Consider the following 10,324-nt stretch of genomic DNA (forward strand, 5'->3'; position numbering starts at 1 on the left):
GAACCTCCCAAAACTTTTTCACAAGTCTGAAAAAGTCTGAAGCTGAAAAAACGTCCTTGTAAGTCAGAAACCTGAAAACATTAACAAAACCTCTGACATTTATGCGTCAACAATATCTATTCAATGTTTAGAAAAGGGTTGTACACCATTCAGAAATCAGAATGTCTTTTACATTGCAATTAATTTCTATCAATTTCAGTGGAGAGGCAAACTAAAAGTTTAAATTTAAATATAAGGGAAGCAGAATACATTTAAATGCAAATAAAAGTTATGTACACTACCAGTCAAAAGTTTTTTAATGTTTTTAACATAAAGAAGTCTCTTCTGCTCACCATGCCTGCATTTTCTTTAATCCAAAGTTCAGCAAAAACAATAACATTTTGAAATAATTTTTACAATAGTAAAAATATTTCAAAATTTTACTGTTTTGCTGTTTACTTTCAGGTTTATCTTGTACCGCGGGGTAAAATACCTTGTTCCAGGGTACCAACATGCACTTTTTAGGGGGAAAGTCATCTTTTTAAAGGATTAGTTCACTCCAGAATTAAAACTTCCTGATATTTTACTAATCTGTACGTCATCCGAGATGTTCTTGTCTTTCTTTCTTGAGTCAAAAAGAAAGACACAACTTTTGAGAAAAACATTCCAGGATTTATCTCCATGTAGTGGACTTCAATAGTGGCCAATGGGTTGAAGGTCCAAACTGCAGTTTCAATGCAGCTTCAAAGGGCTCTACTCAATCCCATCAGAAATTTTCTAAAAAAAAATACAAATTTATATACATTTTAACCACAAATGCTCGTCTTGTACTAGCTCTGCATCCATGACTTCATGCATTACATGGTCACATTGGAAAGGAAAGCGTGATGTAGAACGTACCAACCCAGTGTTTATAAAATGATCGTTTCACTAGACAAGACCCTTACTCTTCAACTTGTACCTTGTAGATCCCTCTGAAGCTGCAATAAAACTGCAATTTGGACCTTCAACTCGTTGATCCCCATTAAACTCTACTATATAGAGAAAAATCCTGGATGTTTTCCTCAAAAAACTTAATTTCTTTTTGACTGAAGAAAGACATGAACACCTTGTATGACATGGGGGTGAGTAAATTCACTCCTTACTTCACTCCTGAATTTACTATTCAGGAAGTGAAGTAAGGAGTGAATTGGTGAGGGAGTAGGATACACTACAGGAAAGTTGGCCAAACCTTGATTCTGACTGGGTGTAGCACCTACACCTCTGCAGATACCAATATTACTCCCTGATCACTTCAGTCTGATCTTAACACATTTCTCCTGTGAAGTAATGCAGGCTGTTTTGGAAGGATGGGGCAGCATACGATATAAATGATGCATGATATGACCCCTTGAAGTCATTCAAAGCGAATATTGTTTTCCGTTCGAGCCGTAGCTCGACAGAAAACACTATGGATTAGGCTCTTTGTGCGCTACAGCGTGTTGTTGTGTGCATCTCTCTCTTAAGTGTGACACTGTGTGTGTGTGTAATAAGAGCTCTGTTAATTAAGTGGCTGTAGCGCTGTGCTCCTGGCTGGGAATGGATCAAACACGGGCGCTGGCCAGCGGGCTCCCCACTGCCACAGATGAAATGCACTGCAGACTTTAAAGACTTCCTGTCATTAGCCTAGACCCCGTCCACTGACTCGCTCCCTCGCTCACAGCCCAGACCTCCTCCGTTCCGCCACAACAATGAGCACTGTCATAGCTCTGAAGAAAAAAAAACCCCTGCAGTAACAAAAGAGCTGGCCTTTTACCACACACAGAGAGGGAGAGAGAGCGAGAACAAAAGTGAATGGTTTAATTAATATCCAAATGCTCTGGCTCCACCTGGGTTGCATTAGCGGACCCAGGGCTTTCCGTACACACACACACACACACGCACACACTTAGCGGCCACCTGACTGGACGTCTGCGTGGTAAGTGTGTGTGAAGGATGGCTGAGGATCAAAGAGCATATTATTCTGCTCCACATCTCGTTCCCTGTCTGAAACACTCACGGCCAATAATAACAGAAGACCGGTGTCCTTGTGCTTGTTACCCAGTGACAATGAGTCCAACCCCGGGCCAAGCTAGTCAATTATTTACCAACTCCTTATGCTAGAACACTTTAAAGCTCTGATATTGAAAACATTCCTCCCATTCCCATTTTAATGCGATTTAATGTCCCTGTTACACGGACACTGATCCACGTTTTGTAAGTCGCACACAGTCTCCGACGCTGTCAATTCGGGTCTGCATCAAACCGACCGCCACAGTTCTGTTTCTCACCCTTGTGCTTCACGTTAGCACTGCGCGTTGTGTGTCCACGCTTGACTGATCTTGTGCAGAGGCGACGAGGCTTTGAAAACAAAAGACGCTACGAAACAAGACAATTGGCGGTGCTATTCTTGACAGGCGTAGGAATGCTAATTAATCTGATTAGAATGAGACGATTAAATCCATGATGGGGGTTCATATTGCCAGGCGCTCCGGTCCTGGCATGCGCTGGCAGAAAGATCGAACCAGACGAGACACAAACTGACGTTTGGGACTTTGAGTCTTGCTCTCTCATTCTATAGGTACTTGAAAATGATGTTTTGTTGTTTACTGATGTTATTTGGTCTTACTGTCTTTTCTTAAACTGTTGATCACCCTTCATTCCTGCTAAGCATTTCGCGGTGCCCACCATGAACATGTTCATTTATCCACAGTCCACACCGTGAGGCTTATGTACATAAAAACTATGCTAAAATCAAGCAGACCACCCACTGGAGATAATCAACGCTGCTTTCTCCAGCACCCCCTCGGTCTGCTCTCGAGAGCCCGGGCGCCTGTGCCGCCCAGCGACCCAAATGGGAGCCACGGGCCATCCATCAGCAGGGCCTACAGCACGGGAGACTCGCATATGCCACACATCAGTCAATGTGTGACAGTCACACATAGATGGAAGATGCTTTTACATGCATACACTGACTAAAGGTCTGAGCATGCCTCTATCTAAGACCTTGAGCATTACAAGAGCATTTTAAAGGGATAGTTCACCCAAAAATGAAAATTCCGTCATTAATTACTCACCCTTATGTCATTCCAAACCTATAAGAACACAAATTAAGACATTTCTAATGACATCCGAGAGATTTATGACACATTCAAGGCACAGAAAGGTAGTAAGGAAATTGTTAAAATGTTCCATGTGACATCAGTGGTTTAACCTTAATGTTATGAAGCTCTGAGAATGCTTTGTGTGCAAAGAAAACAAAAATAACCACTTTATTTAAGAATGTATTATTTTCTGTGTCAGTCTTTGATGCGTGTTCACAAATGTACCATAACACATGTGTGTGATGCTGCTGACATAGGAGCCAGCATTCTGGTGTAGAACATCTATATTTTATCTCAGAATATTTGTTTTTTAACATGATATACTTAATTTAAAAGTAGACACATCAAACTTTCTATAGATATATTTCTCATGTCTGTGTGTCAAGTATTCACTGAGTTTCAGTTAATTTTAGTGACGTTTCAAAGAGCAGTTTGCGGTGACAAAGACAACAGAGAGCGCACATTGTTTGTTTTCTTTATTCTACAAAAGCACAAAGTTTTGTTGTTATTGTGAATGATGTATAACACTTATTTGTGTGACTAAAATCGACAGAGTATTTTTAGCGTCTTTCACACTGATCTTAAAAAAAGTGAGCTGGTCGCGCCAGCAAGACCATCAACCCCAGGAAGTCAAAATAGGTAGGTAACTTAAGTACTAAAGTAACTTCTTCTCTGTCAAAGTCTTTAGACTTGCTCACAAAGAATTAGTTTTAGACCTAGTCTTACTCTCCTTGTAAACAAGGCGAAGCACATTCGGGTTGTATGCGCATGCGCTGTAGTACTTTCGTCAACGCTGAAATTTTTGAATAAAGCTGCTATTTTTGTTTTCTTTGCGAACAAAAAGTACTGTACACAGATGTCATATGGACTATTTTAACAATGTACTTACTTCCTTTCTGAGCCTTGAACATGTCAGCTCAGTTGCTGACTATGCAGGGTCAGAAAGCTCTCAGATTTCATCAAAACATCTTAATTTGTGTTCTGAAGATGAACAAAGGTCTTACTGTATGGGTTTGGAAAGACAGGAGGGCGAGAAGTTAATGACAGAATTTTCATTTTTGGGTAAACTATCTCTTTAAGTTATTTAATTAAAATTGTAACCATTATAAAGATATTAAATATCTATTAAAGATGTTAATCAAATTAATCAGATAATGCTGATTTATTTATCACATATCAAAAGAAAATTTAGCTCAGGAGCATTCAAATTGCTTGTAGATGTTATTACACTTCACATGGAGTTAACCTGTGGCAAATTCAATTGAATGTGTATGATTTGGAAAGGCACGCATGTCTTAATAAAAAGTCTAACAGCTGAAAATGCATATTAGAAAAAACGATTCTGTAGTCTGATCAACCTCAATTCCAAGCATCATGTTTGAGGGAAACCAGGCACTGCTTATCACCTGCATAGTACCATCCCAAAAGTAAAGTGTGCTGGTAGCAGCCTCATGCTGTGGCAGGGACTGAGGGACACGTCAGAGTAGAAGAAAAGCTCAATGTACCTAAATACTGTATTAAGATGGATTCAGAGCATTCAGAACCTCAGACTGGGCAGAAGGTTCATCTTCCAACAGAACAATAGCCTAAGCACACACAAGAGTGGCTTATAGACAACTCTGTGAATGTCCTTGAGTGGCCCAGCCAAACATTTCTGGAGAAACCTGAAAATGTCTGCCAGAGTCCATCTAAGCTGACAGAACTTGAGAGGTGAGGTGAAGAATGGCAGATAATTGCCAAATGTTGAATGCCAGACTCAAGGCTGTAAAGGTGCTTCAACTAAGTACTGAGTTACTAAGTATTGATGAATACTTATGCAATGTACTTATTTTTAATAAATTTATGAAGTTGTGACAATTCTGTTTTTGCTTTGTCATTTTGGTGCATGGAGTGTAGGCTGATGTGAAAAAAAAGTAATTTAAAACAGTAACAAAAAACAGCAATATAAAACGTGAAAAAAAAACTAAGGGGTATGAGTACTTTCACAAGGCACTGTAAATAAAAACTCACAACCTGAAAACGAATGCAACTTCTGTTGGATGCATGGATAAATTGACGCAAACTCTTAATCACAATAATTTAAACTTTTAAATTGATAGCCCTAATTAAAACACTTTAAATAATTTTTTCAACAAGCCCTAAAGCAACACAAGCCTGAATGTAAATATTTAAAGTATGATGCTAAATCTGCCTAAATCTAACACTTGAGCCAAAATATATTAATCAAACTAAATTAACCTGTTAAACTGTCATGATGTATATGTATGTATACTGAATAAGCACATATTTCCATGGCCTAAACATGGTCTGCAAATCTAAACTGTTCTAATCTGTCCTCCTCTCTTTTTCCCTTCAGTCTGTTTTAGATTGTTCACTTGTCCTCCAAATCGATGCATATTACTGCTCTCCTATAGTGAGTGCATTATGACACACTGTGGCTGGTCCATAGTCTCTGACAATTCAGCTCTCTCTCTCACACTGAGCAGCAGGAAGAGCTTTCATTAAAACCTTGCCAACTACTCTAAGTACAGAGCGCGCCGCTGTTATTCTGGGCATATCTGCCCTGCTTGCAGGAAGCCGCAACCAGAAAGGTCAAGAACAAAAGGAGACGGGACAATCTCCAGAGAATAGTTAAATAAAGACAATATAAGAGAAAAAGAGAGCGCAAGATAAAGACGATTGTGTACCCAAATGAGTGGGCATCTCAGGGTCTTCCATTGTGGTCGACAACAGATGCGGCATGTATCCATTTGCTCCTCAAACGGCCTGTCGTGTGCGGTCCGTGTCCTTGGTTGAGGTGTGGCCATTGTGATGCTGTAATGGGGCTCAGCTGGCAACACTGATAATATGCTTACAATCATCACGTCTGTCAACATAAGACGGCCTGTTTAGACCGTTCTCGCCTCTGAGAAAACGCAAGGGGGGCAGAGTATCATAGCCCTGCGAAAAGCTGTGAAAAGAACTCAATTACAGGTAGGAGCAAAGGCCAAGTCCAGCCTAGATTTACTGGCCCGCTGAGCTCATTGTTTTTTCGAAATATCCAACAGCATCTGAAGTATACCAATCAATTATGACTGGAATTCAGCGTGTGAGAGAATGTTTTTCGTTCAAATGAAAAAGACCTTGTCCGTGGTGACTGTGTTTAGTCAGATTTAATCATAAAGCTGGGGTAGAACAATACCGTGACCCCGCCATGATCTTTCTCGCTGGAGCTCCATGGGAGTAAGAACAATTTGGAACCGACACATCCTGTTCAAGGCTACTTCTAGCTACTTTACAAGGGCCTGTTGGACAACAGCTTCAGGAGAAACAACAAATACAGAATGAGAGTGAATGATGACCAGTAGACTAAAGTACAGAGATACATGTTGATATCCCGATTTCAAAACTGAACAAATGGGCTTTTCACCCTTGAAATGGTTAAATAGTCAACTTGCTAAGGCAAGCCTGAGTAAACGGTGGGCACTTGCTAAGGCATACTTCACTGCTAAAATTGTATGTATCTTCAATACACACAATTAAACCTTATTTTGTCATATTCAAAGTCATATTTTAAAGTATGTGGACATACCTGCACTTATCTACTAGGTAACATGGGTAGGCTAGGGGTACTCTGGTTTAGTACCTAGTTTTAAGCAGTTTTTGTAATTATAATAATAAGTGCATAGTATGTACATGTGATTTAAAGAATTGTGCTGCCAATATAATAATAATAATAATAATAATAAATGCTTATAAAAAAGTAGAATTGAAGAAAATACACAATAAATACTGCAACAACTATAATTAAAAATAAGAAATACATTTTATAATTAAAAATATCATTATTAATTGTTAATATATATATATATAAAACTTCACACACAGATTTATGATAATATAACAAGAATTGGTTTTACATTGTTCTAAATTTGGATGCAAAATTTGATGTAATCATAACAATAAGAGTATTGAATAAGTATTACCTTTTATTTTAGTATTTATTTCAATTATTATTTCTTATTTTATATTTTTTATGATTTTGGAGTGAAATACTGTATGACCTGGACAGATAATTGTAATGCCAATATTAATCAAGGTGTAAAAGAAAAAAAAAACTTTTAGTAGAGAACTTTGGGGTAGTTGTAATTGTCAAAAGAGTAGTTGTAAAAAATACATATATAAAATACAAAAATACAAAATTTTGAAACAACTATAATTTAAAAAATTAAATCATCATCATCATCATCATCATCATCATTATTCTTAATTAATTAATCAAATTATACGTTATTATTTAAAACTTATATACACATTGTATTATATTTATTAACAAATAAAAGCACAGTTATGTACTAAAAAAATACTGTTTCAGTCTTTCTACTTTGACGATTTCACTTGTTACTTGCTTTTTCCTTAAAAAACTGCTAATATTAGAAATTGTTGAGAAAAAACATCCAGTTTCAAAAAATATACAGAATTGTAGAGAACTTTGGGATTCTCTTAATTTTAAAAATATATTTTTACACAATTAATATTGAAATAAATGTTCATTTTTATATATTAAAAATATTAAAAATAATATAATAATTTAACAATAATAATAACAATAATAATTGTAATTTAATAATAATATATAATAATATTATTCATTAAAGTGTTATTATACTTTAATATTTTAAACTCATTTAAGTGATTGTAATAATTTTAGATAGTTAAACATTTAAGTCTAAAACTAAGCAAAAATAACAGATGAAGGCATGGTAAAAAGTTTGTAAGGGTTTTAATGCAATCTGTATTCAATTAAGAAGCTGAACTATGTTTTAATTAAATAAAGTTGTAATAAAAAGCAACCCTTATTACACAAAGCCAAAGTTGAAGAAACACTCTGGGTCGTTGTTTCACGCTGTTCACACTCAATCCTGGGTTAACGTTTTAATGCATATAAGAACTTCACTTCAAATATCAGACATCACTTCAGTTAATGTATTTGCTGTCACTGTTTGACATTCTCCCCTCAAATACTGAAACTATACCCAGCGTGAACATTTCTGCTGCAGTAAAAACCACATGAATATTTAATGAGGTAAGCACAGAGCCACTTTATGATTGGCCATCATAAACATGGCTAATCAGCTCAAAGTTACAAATGTGAGATTGCAAAACCCAGGTTTTAAAAGTGTGTTAATGCGCAGTGTGAAAAGCTTTAATAAGCATAAATGTATAAAAAAGACAGCCTTGACCTAATGCATCTGTCAACACAATATCAAAGATGAAAGAAGAAATTTCAGCAGAAGTTTTAAAGGCAAAAATATAGAATCCTCTGTTTACCAGGATGGCGTGATAAGGAACAAAAACAAAACAGACTTTGAGTCGGAAAGACTTATAATTAAAAAAAGTGTCCATATGTAGAACAGCGGTGATTATCTTGTTTGTCTGCTTGTAGTTTCAAGAACAAGACCAGACAAGCAGTTTAGCAGTCAATCTCCGGGGCTTGTTTGAATTGAGACGCAAAAAACACAGTGATTTTAGAGACAGAGATTTAGAAATTGTTGACCCGGTTAACACTGGGAAGAGTATTAAAACTGAGAAGATTGGAACTGGGTTTAGCTGACGTCAAGATCAATCTGAATATCACAAACACAAGAGTTTCAGACAGCAAGTTCTCTTTCTGAGGTTGAGCTTACATAAAGTAGAAAAAAATACTTTTTGGGGTCATTGTATGTTAATGCAATACTCTGTGCATGCATGCAAGCTTCTAAATCACTTTACTTTTTCGTCACGTAACACCCTATTTCCAGCACTTTTCCACTTTAAGGTGGACAGCTGTTTTTCTTCTTTACCATTAGCAACAGTCAACAGTAAATGGTTACCTTTCAAAGCCCCCGATTTCACAGTCTTTGTGTGTCTGCGGCATCATGCCACGAAAATAAAGCCCCTTTCTCTTTGCTCCGTACAGCATGACATATTCCCTCTGCTTCCTACCCCGAGAAACACTTTGCTGCATATTTTCAACCTGTCACGGTAACGCACCTCTGTGACACGAATGACGGAAATTATAATCTTTCAGTTAAAATGTAGCCATCCATCAAAAGACACTTTACATACACAATAGGCTTATGATTGTTGTTTGCATTTGAATTATTACTATGTGGAATACTTTGACACATAGTCTTTTCATGTAAATAAAGAAACATAAAATGCCATTTAATTATCTGAATTAAAGTCCTAAATTTAGTAGCAAGCTACTGACATACTTTTCTAACTTGTTGTGCAGCATTTGCTCTCTTTGTTTTTTATGTTGTCAGTTTAAAAAAAATGTATTATATTAAAATGAACTAAAACTTGAAAATCATGAAGAATAATAAGGCTACTCTTGTTTGACCTGATGGCTCTAGACAGAAATTGGGTGTAATTTTTTACATTGTGCATCAAATGAGTGGATGACAATGCAGACTATAAGTGCTTCAGGTACCAAGAAAATTGTTTCTCGGGGTTAAACTGTACTTGTTTGATGGAAATTACTAGTATGTCATAGGTCAAAGGACAATGCCAGCATTCCAAATGCACTGTAGTATGTCCAGGGATTGAATTTATGCTACACACCTGGGCAAATTTCGTGGAGCCTGTCCAGAAATATTTAGTCCATATTTTATTTAAAATCAAAGATTATTTTGCATAAGGAAAACAAAGCCTACAGCATATTTAAGATACAATATGCAAGAGAATTAAGTACATTTTACTCCCCAAAACTGCAATGAGTTATGGTGTTTTATATATTTATTTAATAAAATTTTAATGCTGTAGTGAATTTTTACTATTACATATAAAATGTTCAAAAGCTGTAAAAAGTAAAAAAAACTATTTCAGTCTTTTTACTTTCACAATTCCATATTTAGCTGAATGTGTTACTTGCCGTTTCTTTCAAATTTGCCAAAAAAAAAAGTGAAAATTGTTCGCACATCTATTTTTTTGTGCTCTAAATAATAATGGATAAGACTTTACAATGACAATAAATATATGTATATTATTCTGATTACAGTGATGATTAGTATTAATTTTAAAAAAAATTAAATACTGTAAGGCCGGGAGTTTTTTTTTTTTTTTTTTTTTTTTTTTGGTGGGGGGAAAACTGTAAAAAAAAAAATAATAATAAAATAAATAAAAAATAAATAAATAAATAAAATTAAATCATCAATCAATCAATCAATCAAATCATATAAAAAATTAAATAAAATTACTTT

Source organism: Garra rufa, chromosome 4 (genome assembly GCF_049309525.1).
Source record: "Garra rufa chromosome 4, GarRuf1.0, whole genome shotgun sequence".
NCBI lineage: Eukaryota > Metazoa > Chordata > Actinopteri > Cypriniformes > Cyprinidae > Garra > Garra rufa.